The sequence below is a fragment of the Aethalodelphis obliquidens genome, unplaced genomic scaffold, assembly GCF_003676395.1.
Source record: "Aethalodelphis obliquidens isolate GAN/ISIS:26980383/991018 unplaced genomic scaffold, ASM367639v1 scaffold16, whole genome shotgun sequence".
Lineage (NCBI taxonomy): Eukaryota > Metazoa > Chordata > Mammalia > Artiodactyla > Delphinidae > Aethalodelphis > Aethalodelphis obliquidens.
The window spans coordinates 18,135,645-18,145,914 of NW_020837960.1; the positions used below are offsets into that span (position 1 = coordinate 18,135,645).

Consider the following 10,270-nt stretch of genomic DNA (forward strand, 5'->3'; position numbering starts at 1 on the left):
AAGTGAGGAATCACTCCAGTGAAAGCAAATGACAAATGATCTGGGTTTTGAAGAGGAGTAAAATTTAAAGAATAAAATGTGAGAACGTCCTTCCAAGCAGAAACATTTCTTAAGAAGAGCTCCCCCAAAACAGGAATAATTAAACCAGCAACATCTAGTATAACATATTTTATTATTATTTTATCATCATTTATGGTTTTGTTAAGAAAATATTAATGTAGTGTATTTACTTATTTGCATATGTAATTGTAAGCACAATTCACAAGGCTGTTCTTCTCAGACCCACACCGTAACGAATCTGATGGTTAAAATCTGGTAGGTGTAGCACATAGCTGTTTGGGACTAAATTCAAGTTTCAGAAGTTATAAGCACATTCTATTAAAATTCTATGGCTATGGCTTAATTATGGTCATTATCAAGACCAACGATAGCAAAAACTGTCTCCTTTTAAATAGGGAAGGTCCTGCTTGGATCATACGGCAGCAGGAGTTCGCCTGGTTAATAGTCTGACTGCCTTTGGAAGGTAGTCAGCAGTATCCACATATAACATATGAAAGATCTGGTTCTATGAAAGTCAAATATGCAAAATGGCAAGTCCATCTATGATCAGTCAGCACACCTAGGGCCACAGAGACCCACCTGCAGTGTCTTTGTTGCACTTGTAGTTTGACAGGGGACCAGTTTCTTCCCTCTGCAACCAGGGGGACCTGGGCAAGGGGATGAGCCTCTGCCTTCCCTCTACCTCCAATCAAGAGCTGAATTCTTCCCACCACTTTGATGTTTGGAGCAAAAGGAAAGAAGAAAGGAAAATATCTAGAGGGAAAGAAAAGGAGGTACAGTGGTTAGACTTTGCCTTCCAATGCAGGGGGTGCGCGTTCGATCCCTGGTCGGGGAACTAAGATCCCACGTGCCTCACGGCCAAAAGAAACCAAAACATAAAACAGAAGCAAGAACTTTCCTGGTGGCGCGGAGGTTAAGAATCCACCTGCCAATGCAGGGGACACGGGTTTGACCACTGGTCCGGGAAGATCCCACATGCCGTGGAGCAACAAAGCCCGCAAGCCTCAACTACTGAGCCTGCGCGCCACAACTACTGAAGCCCACGTGCCCTAGAGCCTGTGCGCCGCAACTACTGAGCCCACGCACTGCAACTACTGAAGCCCGCGCACCTAGAGCCCGTGCACCGCAATGAAGAGTAGCCCCCGCATGCCACAGCAATGAAGACCCAGCACAGCCAAAGAAAACAAGAAACAGAAGCAATATTGTAACAAATTCAATAAAGACTTTAAAAAAAAAAAATGGTCCACATCAAAAAAAATCTTTAAAAAGAAAAGGAGCAAGAAAGAAGGAAGAAATCAAAAGCTCCCCAAGAGCTCCTGGCTGCTGTGGTCCCAGAGACGGGAAGGAAGCCTTGGTGGGTATCCAGTGCTCCTGGGACACCCTGACTCAATCCTGTGACTTCAGTACCATTAAAGCACTTGGCACCTCTTTGATTTAAGAGGAAAATTTACGGGCTTCCCTGGTGGCGCAGTGGTAGAGAGTCTGCCTGCCGATGCAGGGGACACGGGTTCATGCCCCGGTCCGGGAAGATCCCACATGCCACGGAGCAGCTGCGCCCGTGAGCCATGGCCGCTGAGCCTGCGCGTCCGGAGCCTGCGCGTCCGGAGCCTGTGCTCCGCAACGGGAGAGGCCGCAACAGTGAGAGGCCCGTGTACCACAAAAAAAAAAAAAAAAAAGAGGAAAATTTACATTTCCTCATTTCCACATGAAGGACAGTGGTTTTAAAATTCTTATCAAAAATAAGGACAACCAGGCACAGAAAGGAATAATAAGGTATGAACATCAGACAGTTGACAAAAGTCAGATCTGTGACATTTTCAACGAGGTCAAAGAATGTCATGAAATTTCCAAAACAAAATTAATATTAATTTTCTCTCTTTGTGAAATTATAATGTTACCTCTGGAAGGAGGGAGTGGGGTAGAGGCTGGGAGGATGTAGTTGAGCCCAGTGGTCATCAGAACAAATGAAGCAACGAGGATGAGGCGCCTGGAGCGTGCAGGCAAATGGGTCCCCTGGCTCCACGTGTGGATTTCACCCTGGGATGAGGGCCATTGGCACAGTCTAAGCTTGTCACAGAGGTCCCTCAAGTCGTCAGAGTTTGTCCAGCCTTTCCCTACCTGAGTATAATCAAGTTGGGAATGTGAGTGTTTGATTTTTATATAACAAATATAGGGTCTTCAAAGCAGGCACCCTGCCTGTCTGGATTTTTGTCTGTTCGTTTAATTACACTGTCTGAGATTCCTTCCTGCATCACATCACCTCTAGACAGCACCGCAGTTGAGACCATTCTGCTGAATTGCAAATGTCTTCCATGGCTCCGGGCAGCTCACTCCCCCACCACAGATCTCCAGCAGAGCCCCGTAAATCAGCATGTTCTAAACAGCTGAACCAGAAATAACCGAAGAGGATATTTAGACCAAATGGAGTGGGAGGCCAGGATGAAAGATTTAAACATAAGGAAAAACGTATGATGAAAGAATGAAGAGAGATGAATTAAGCAGAGCCCGTTTTTACATTACATGGAAAAAAGTGATACCTTTGCAAAAAGTCTTGCGAAAATCATGCCTGATACTAATTTTTTTTTAATTCTTCCACCCCTGTCCCATCAAATCAGTGTCTTCAGGGTCACTGTAGCATTAGCCTAATTAGAGCCAGTGACAGAGCCAATGTCCAGTGACAACCTACAGAATTGGAGAAAATATTTGCAAATCATATATCTGATAAGGGCTTAATACCCAAAATATATAAAGAACTCATCCAGCTCAATTAAAAAACAAATAATTCAATTAAAAATGGCCAAAGAACCTGACACTTTTTCAAAGAGGATATACAAATGGCCAACAGGTACATGAAAAGGTGCTCAACATCACTGATCATTATGGAGACACAAATCAAAACAAGGAGATATTACAGCACGACTGTTAGAATGGCTATTAGCAAGAAAACAAGAGACAACAAATGCTGGTGAGGACATAGAGAAGAGGGAACTCTAGTGCACTGCCTGTAGGACTGTAAATCGGTACAGCCACTATGGAAAGCAGCGTGGAGATTCCTTAAAAAATTAGAACTACGATATGATCCAGCAACTCTACCTCCAGGTATATATGCAAAGGAAATGAAATCACTATGTCACAGAGATACCTGCACCCCCATTTTCATGGTAGCATTATTTACAATAGCCAAGACATGGAAATAACCTAAGTGTCCATAGACAGAGGAGTGGATAGAGAAGACGTGGTGTGTATAACAGAATACTATCCAGCATTTGCAATAACAGGAATGGAAATTTAGGGCATTGTGCTACGTGAGATAAGTCAGATAGAGAAAGACGAATACTGTATGATTTCACTCATAAAATCTAAAAAACAAACAAAAAAATTTTTTTACCTCACAAAAATAGAGATCAGATTTGTGGTTACCAGAGTGGGAAGCGAAGGATGGGGGAACTGGATGAAGGTGATCCAAAGGTACAAACTTCCAGTTGTAAGATGCATCAGTGCTGGGAACGTAATGTACAACATGATGACTCTAGTGAACTCTGCTATATAGTGTATTTGAAAGTTGCCAAGAGTAAATCCTGAGAGTTCTTATCACAAGGGGAAGAAAACTGATTATTTTTTGTACCTGAATGAGAGATGGATGTTAACTAAAGCTATCATGGTAATCATTTCACAATATATGTATGTCAAGCCATTATGCTGTACACCTTAAACTTATAGAGAGCTGTATATCAATTATATCTCAATAAAACTGGGGGGAAAGTACCTCCAAAAAGTAAATTAAAAATAAAATAGTCACTCCCTTGCAGCCTGGGGTAGTCATGTGACCCATTTTTGGCCAGCGAGGTATAAGCAGAAGTCTACTTACGTGGGATTTCTAGGGAAGCTATTATTTTGTTGATGAAAAAGGACAGACTCAACTGGCCCATCACTTTTTTATTTTAACAGATTTTTTTGGAGAGAGAAATTCTAGGTTCACAGCAAAGTTGAACAGAAAGCAACAGAGTTCCCATAAGCTCCCTACCCTCTCACACATGAACACCTTCCCTACTATTAACACCCCTGCCCTAGAGGGGTACGTTTGCTACAGTTGATGAACATACACTGACACATCGTTATCACCCAAAGTCTATAGTTTACATTAGAATTCATTCTTGGTGTTATACATTCTATGGATTTTGACAAATATATAATGAGATGTATCCACCATTATAGTATCATACAGAGTAGTTTCACTTCCCTAAAAATCCTCTGTGCTCTGCCTGTTCATCCCTCCTTCCCCTCTATCCCCTGGCAATCACTGACCTTTTTACTGTCTTCATCGTTTTGTCTTTTCCAGAACCTCACAGGGTTGGAATCATACAGTAGGTAGCCTTTTCAGATTGGCTTCTTTCACTTAGTCATATGCATGTAAGGTTCCTCCATGTCTTTGCATGGCTTGATAGTTCTTTTCTTTTTAGAGCCGAATAATATTCCATTAACTGGATGTACCACAGTTCATCCATTCACTTACGGAAGGACATCTTGGTTGCTTCCAACTGGCCATTACGAACAAAGCTGCCGTAAAACTCTCTGTGCAGGTTTCTGTGTGGACGAAACTTTTCAGGTCTTTTGGGTAAAAAGCAAGGATCGCGAAGCCTAGATTGTGGCCCATCACATCTGCACTTTGCCTAGTGCCCTTCTTCCTGCCTGCAACTCAGGGGCAATGATGGAAGGAAGGGCAGCCATCCTGCCAATCCGAGCAGAGGTGCTCCAGGATAAGGAAGGAGCCGGAAGCTAGGGGGGACCTGGGTGCACAGTAGCTTCGTTAAGTAGCTACACCAGCCCTGAATAACCCACACAACTCTTCTGTTACATGAGGACAAACGGATCCTATTTTTGTTAACCTACTCTTCAGCCAAACACAGTCCTGACTGGCACAGAAGCCTTCGTGTTCCTGAAATCACTTGGAACGGGAAGCTTACGGACGACAGACTTGGTTCATAAAATACTGTCATCCTGGAAACAACTGTGCAGCTTCCTTTTTTTTTTTTTCTTGATTTAAATTCCATCTAAATCTCGCATCTCTTGCCTTTGTTTAAAATAGGCTTTTCCCCCTCAGAGTGAACCTCAATGAACAGAGAAGTGCATCGCCAGTGTTGGAGGTGGGGAGAGGAGAGGGGAGTGGGACCCTCTTCCTTCTTCATTAAATACCCAGTTGGGAGCACGAAAACACCATCTGCAATTCAGTACCTGCTGGGCAGAGGATGTGCATTCTGAGGAGAGAATCCATTTGCTTTTATGCGACAGGGTGTTTTTTCTTTCCCTGTGAAAGTCCTATTATAAAAACAATTTGTCTCATTAAAGGATTCTGTTCTGCAGAAGAATGAATTCTCTGCACAGCTGCTCTTCCTTAGAAAAGGCCTAAGTACTGGAGGGAGGGTGATCCTGACACTTCTGCAGAATCTGCTTCTGGAGCCAGAAACAGCCCGGCCAAGGCAGAAGTCCACCCCGGGCTGGAGGCAAGACAAGGTCTCCGACCCCATCAGCGCTGCTCTGTAGTCCAGAGGCCACAGTGGCAAAATCCAAGGGAAGGAAAAGGCCTGAGGCCAGCTGGCTCATGTCAGGGAACGATTCTCTAAAACCCCAACCCTTTATCGTGTTCAGCAACTCTGAATTAAAATGGGCCCTTTTCAATATCTTTATTGTGTGGAGGTGGGTAATTTGATCGGGGAAGTCCCATTATAAAATATAGACGTATCGCTTCTCGGCTTTTTGGCTAAGATCAAGTGTAGTATCTGTTCTTATCAGTTTAAAATCTGATATGTTCTCTACCCAAGAACAACGTATTAAACGGATTTTTGGAGCAAGGAGTTGGAGTGAGAGCTTGCTTCGTCCAGTCCACGCATCGACCTGGTATTGCAGTATTTCCAGGACTGGTGCACCCCTCCAGGGGAAGGAACTGAACTTTACAAAGTAACAGAATGGTGATGACTAATCTACACACCTTATCAAGATAGTGACTGCTGTGTTCACCTCTGGAAGACACCAGAGTGTGGAGCAGGGGTGGCCATACCGCAGCCCTATGTCTATGTGCTTCCATTCAGCCCCAGATGTAGCCCCCGAAGCAGGCATTGGAAGAAGTCGTTAGGAATTGTGTTCATATAAACCGTGTCTTTGGGAAGATCCAGCACGATGATTTAAGCACAGTAGGCATTCCATGAGTGTTTGTAAAATGAATGACCTAAACTTACATTAAAGCATATTGGTTATAAAAAAATAATAATAAATAAAATATAGACGTGAGCCAGATTATTTTTCTAATACACCATTATGCTTTGCCAAACTCTACTCTTCTGCTGGGTACTAGGCTCCTTTAAAGGACATTTTAATCCCATTTACCACCTTTCAATCACCGAATTATTAACATAGTCTCATCTCGGTTACCCAAGCCTTAGCCTTGTCCATTCGTAAATCTCAGTCCCATATTTGACTCAGGTCCTTCCCCAGCACCCCACGCTCAGCTCCTGGCTCCAGTGACTAGGACTCAGTGGTGTGCTGGGAGAGGTGAGACACCCTAACGCCCTTCTCAACTTGGAAGGGAGGGGAAGCATGGATTTGTAGCTTCTGCTGACTCTTGTGCTGTAAATAGTCCCACCAGGTGGATTTCAAGCTGCCAAGGTGGCGTCAGTGAACGTGGTGCTGCCACAAGCTGATGGCCCCCGTGCAGCACTGCGTGGACAGAGGGATGAGCCTGGCCCACTTGTCCATCTCCTTTTCCTGGGCCTGCTCTTCTGGTCTTGAGGCAGGAGATAGATAGGCTCCAGGCTGAGCAGCTGGACTTTGTCCCCTGTGGACAGATACTCCAAAATAGCGGGAGCCAGAGAAGCTGAGCCCTGCCCAGAAAAGAGACAGAGACCACACAGTTCTCACTCTCGAGGGGACCTTCCTGACTACACATACGCAGAGAGGCTCCTGGGAGGTCAAAAAAGGAGTGATGCCAACCTACCCACAGGCCGCTTCGCTGAAATCCATCTGGGCTAAGAGATGCACGCACACACATGGGAGGACCCGGAGATAACCAAATACGGACTCAGAGCCAGGCAAAGCAAGATGATTGGGCAAAGGAAACGCAGAAGAAATGCCCCATATACGTGATTCAAACCACCACGAGAGCGAGACCGTCTCTCTGCGCTCGCGCGTGTGTGCCTATTCACACCTACTCTTTCTCCTCCTAGTAAACACTTTACTTGTTTCACTAATTTCTGTCTCTTTGTGGAAATTTATTTCTACAAAGCTGATGGGCCAGGGCCTTGTCACTGGCCACTGGCTCCTTGGTGGTCTAGTGGCTAGGATTCAATGCTCTCATTGCTGCTACCTGACTTCAATCTCTGCCCGGGGAACCGAAATCCTGTTTCAAGCCACTGCAGGCCGAGGCCGCCAGAGATCAGTATCAGAGCAGGGAGAAAGGTAGGAAAGACAAAGGACCTTTCCAACCGGTAGCAGCACTGAGGGCACTACCCCCCTTTTATTGGTCATTATCACCAATCTAACTTGTGGTCCCCAAGCCCTGCTGGCAGAGAACAAACACATCCCTAGGCACCTCCCTCAACCACTCACAGTGACCCTGTGGCCTGGCTGCCCCTAACTGGTGACTTCATACCATCAGGCATGTCCCTTTGGTCCACTCTGCAGCCTGGCAAGCCTACAGACTCCAGTGCTGTCTGGCCTCCTGGACCCAAGCACCTGGGCAGATTACGCCTTCTATGTGTTCTAAAATGGGGACCTCAAGGGAGTAACAGGGGCTCCCTCCAGGGCTCCTCCCTCTGTTCACACAGACCAGACCTGATCAGCAAACACTGTGGAAGAGCAGACATCCAGCCAGGATACAGGAGGACACCCTCTCCCATGCACCTGCCCCAACTACCCGCTCCTTCTCCAGCCTGGCTCAACACTCCCCAGAAAAGGTCACCTCTCACTCTCTCCCGTCAACCTTCTTTTATATTGGGAGGATGGATATTCGCAGCAAGTCCAGGGGGAGCTGCCTTGTCTGTTAGTGGGCCGCTTTCAGGACTTGGAATATGAAGTCCTTAGAGCCCTCATGGGCTGTCACCAGAATTTGGGAAAAACAAAGCATGCAATTATTATTAATGTCCCTTGGAACGTTCTTTACAGCACACTAAAGGCTTTCGTGTACATTATCTCATTTGATCCTCACAACCAGTGGTCTTTAAACTGGGGTATGTGTATCACTGGGGGTCTCCGAAGCCTCTCCAACAGGAACACTGTGCCTGGATGGTTTTGAGGGAATCGATTGTTAGCGCTCAGCTTTCCTCTCCTACAGCTGATCTGCTGAACACGCCCTTTGGCGGAGCTATTATGAGGGTCCCCTTTCCCATGCCTCCTTCTCCTCCTTTACAAGAGAAAGTAATGCCTCTCACTCACCCCAAACCTTATATTTAATTTTTATTATAGATCACCATGTGCCTTTCAGCATATAACTCAGAAGGAGTCCAAAAGAACCGATCAATCTTGCAGTTACAAAATGCCTTCTGTTTCCATCAACTTATTTTTGTGAGCGAGATTACCAAACACCTCAACACACACACATGAAAATTAGAATGCAACTGAAGCTAAACCCTACCCCATTTAGCAATAATATTCTTCCGCAACATGTTTTAATAACATTAAGAAATATATTTTCAGTAAAATCTGATTTATTTCATTATTTACCAAACTGTGTACTGTATGTTGTTTTGGTCAGTTGTGTTCTAACCAATAAATCATAACAATAACAATTCAAAAGAAATGTTTGTTATGGGCCTATGGTCACAGGAGATAAATTTTTTATATTTCAACTTACAGTCATATTTTTTGCTTCAGGGAAGTACGTGAGGCTCATGGAGCACATGCTCAACTGCCTGCCTTACAGCCATGTCTGCTCCCCTGTGTATCATAAGTAGAGTTTCCCTTCCACAATAGACTCTCACTTTCCCAGCCAACTTGCCGCTAAGGCATAGGCATATGACTAAGTCTGGCCAAAGAGAAATGAGGGAAGTTTGCCACGGGGTTCTGGAAAAGATTCTTCTCCCTGATAAAAAGAGTGCCATTTCCCTTCCTGCTTTGGATGGGTAAGAGGATGTGAAGCCTGGAGCCACTGCAGCCATCATATAACTATGAGGGAAAGTCAAGAGAACTGAAGCAAAGGCAAGCAGAGACCTGACATTATTCACCTTCTAAACCAATGCTGGAAACACCTTCCTCCAGATTCCCCATTATAAGAAAAGACCAAAGCCTTGATGTTTATGTTAGTTTTAGTCAGGAATTCTACTGTTTTCAGCCCAAACAAATTCTGATATTGTCTCTACTTTATGCTAAGGGCTTGGGATTTTAGGTACCTTGGGAGCCAGCAGAAGATTTTAAGATTTTTAGCGGCAGAGTGGCCTGTCTTTGAGAGCCATTTGGAGAATTGGAGGAGAGAATGAAGGCAGGGGACCAGTTACAATCACTAGTCATGATACCTCCTACCTTCACATACAGAGCTTTCACTGAAATTTCTTGTATTCTCTAACATGAGTGCTCAATTTTAACATTTTTATTAGTTAAACAACAGAGCAAGCTACTCTGCCAAACACTGCAGTCCACAGGTGAGTGGTCTGGGGGAAGTGAAGGGGGGACCTGGGGCAACTCCGTAGCCCACAGCATGTGGTTTGCAAGGTTGCTCCATTCTTTGACTTTTCCCAGTTGGTGGGAAGAGAAAAGGGAGAAGCCAGAGCAAACATTTAGTAGAAACCCAGAAGTTGCACACATCACTCCCACTCACATCCTATTGGCCCAAATTCAGTCACATGGCCATACACAGCTGCAAAGGGGGCTGGGAACTGTAGTTTAGAGCTGGAGGCCATGTGCCTGGCTAAAACTCACAGAGCTCCATTACTAAAAGGAAGAAGGAAAAATGGCTATCAGAAGGCATTTGGTTTCAAAAGTATCCACAGTATAATTTAAGGTGTTTGGGACTGGGCATCAGATTTCCTTAAAATTAGTCAATTATTTTAGGAGTAGAACAGGTGATATAAGACTCTGAGAGGTACATATTTGAAATAATTCTCATTTCATTGAATAAATATTATCATAGATTCAATGACATACAGATTGAATTGGCCTCTGAATGTAGAGCAGGTGTCAGGAAGGAAAAAGAAAAAAAACAGGCTGGTGCAGGGTCGGCACCCGC

General features: G+C 44.7%; 1 non-coding gene across 1 annotated transcript; it reads left to right on the forward strand.

The window, feature by feature from the left end:
- The first annotated feature begins 5,798 nt into the window (after window positions 1–5,798).
- Window positions 5,799–5,989, forward strand: LOC113625873 (U2 spliceosomal RNA). The gene has a single exon (XR_003434920.1). It is a non-coding gene; the product is annotated as a U2 spliceosomal RNA (small nuclear RNA).
- Window positions 5,990–10,270: the final 4,281 nt, after the last annotated feature.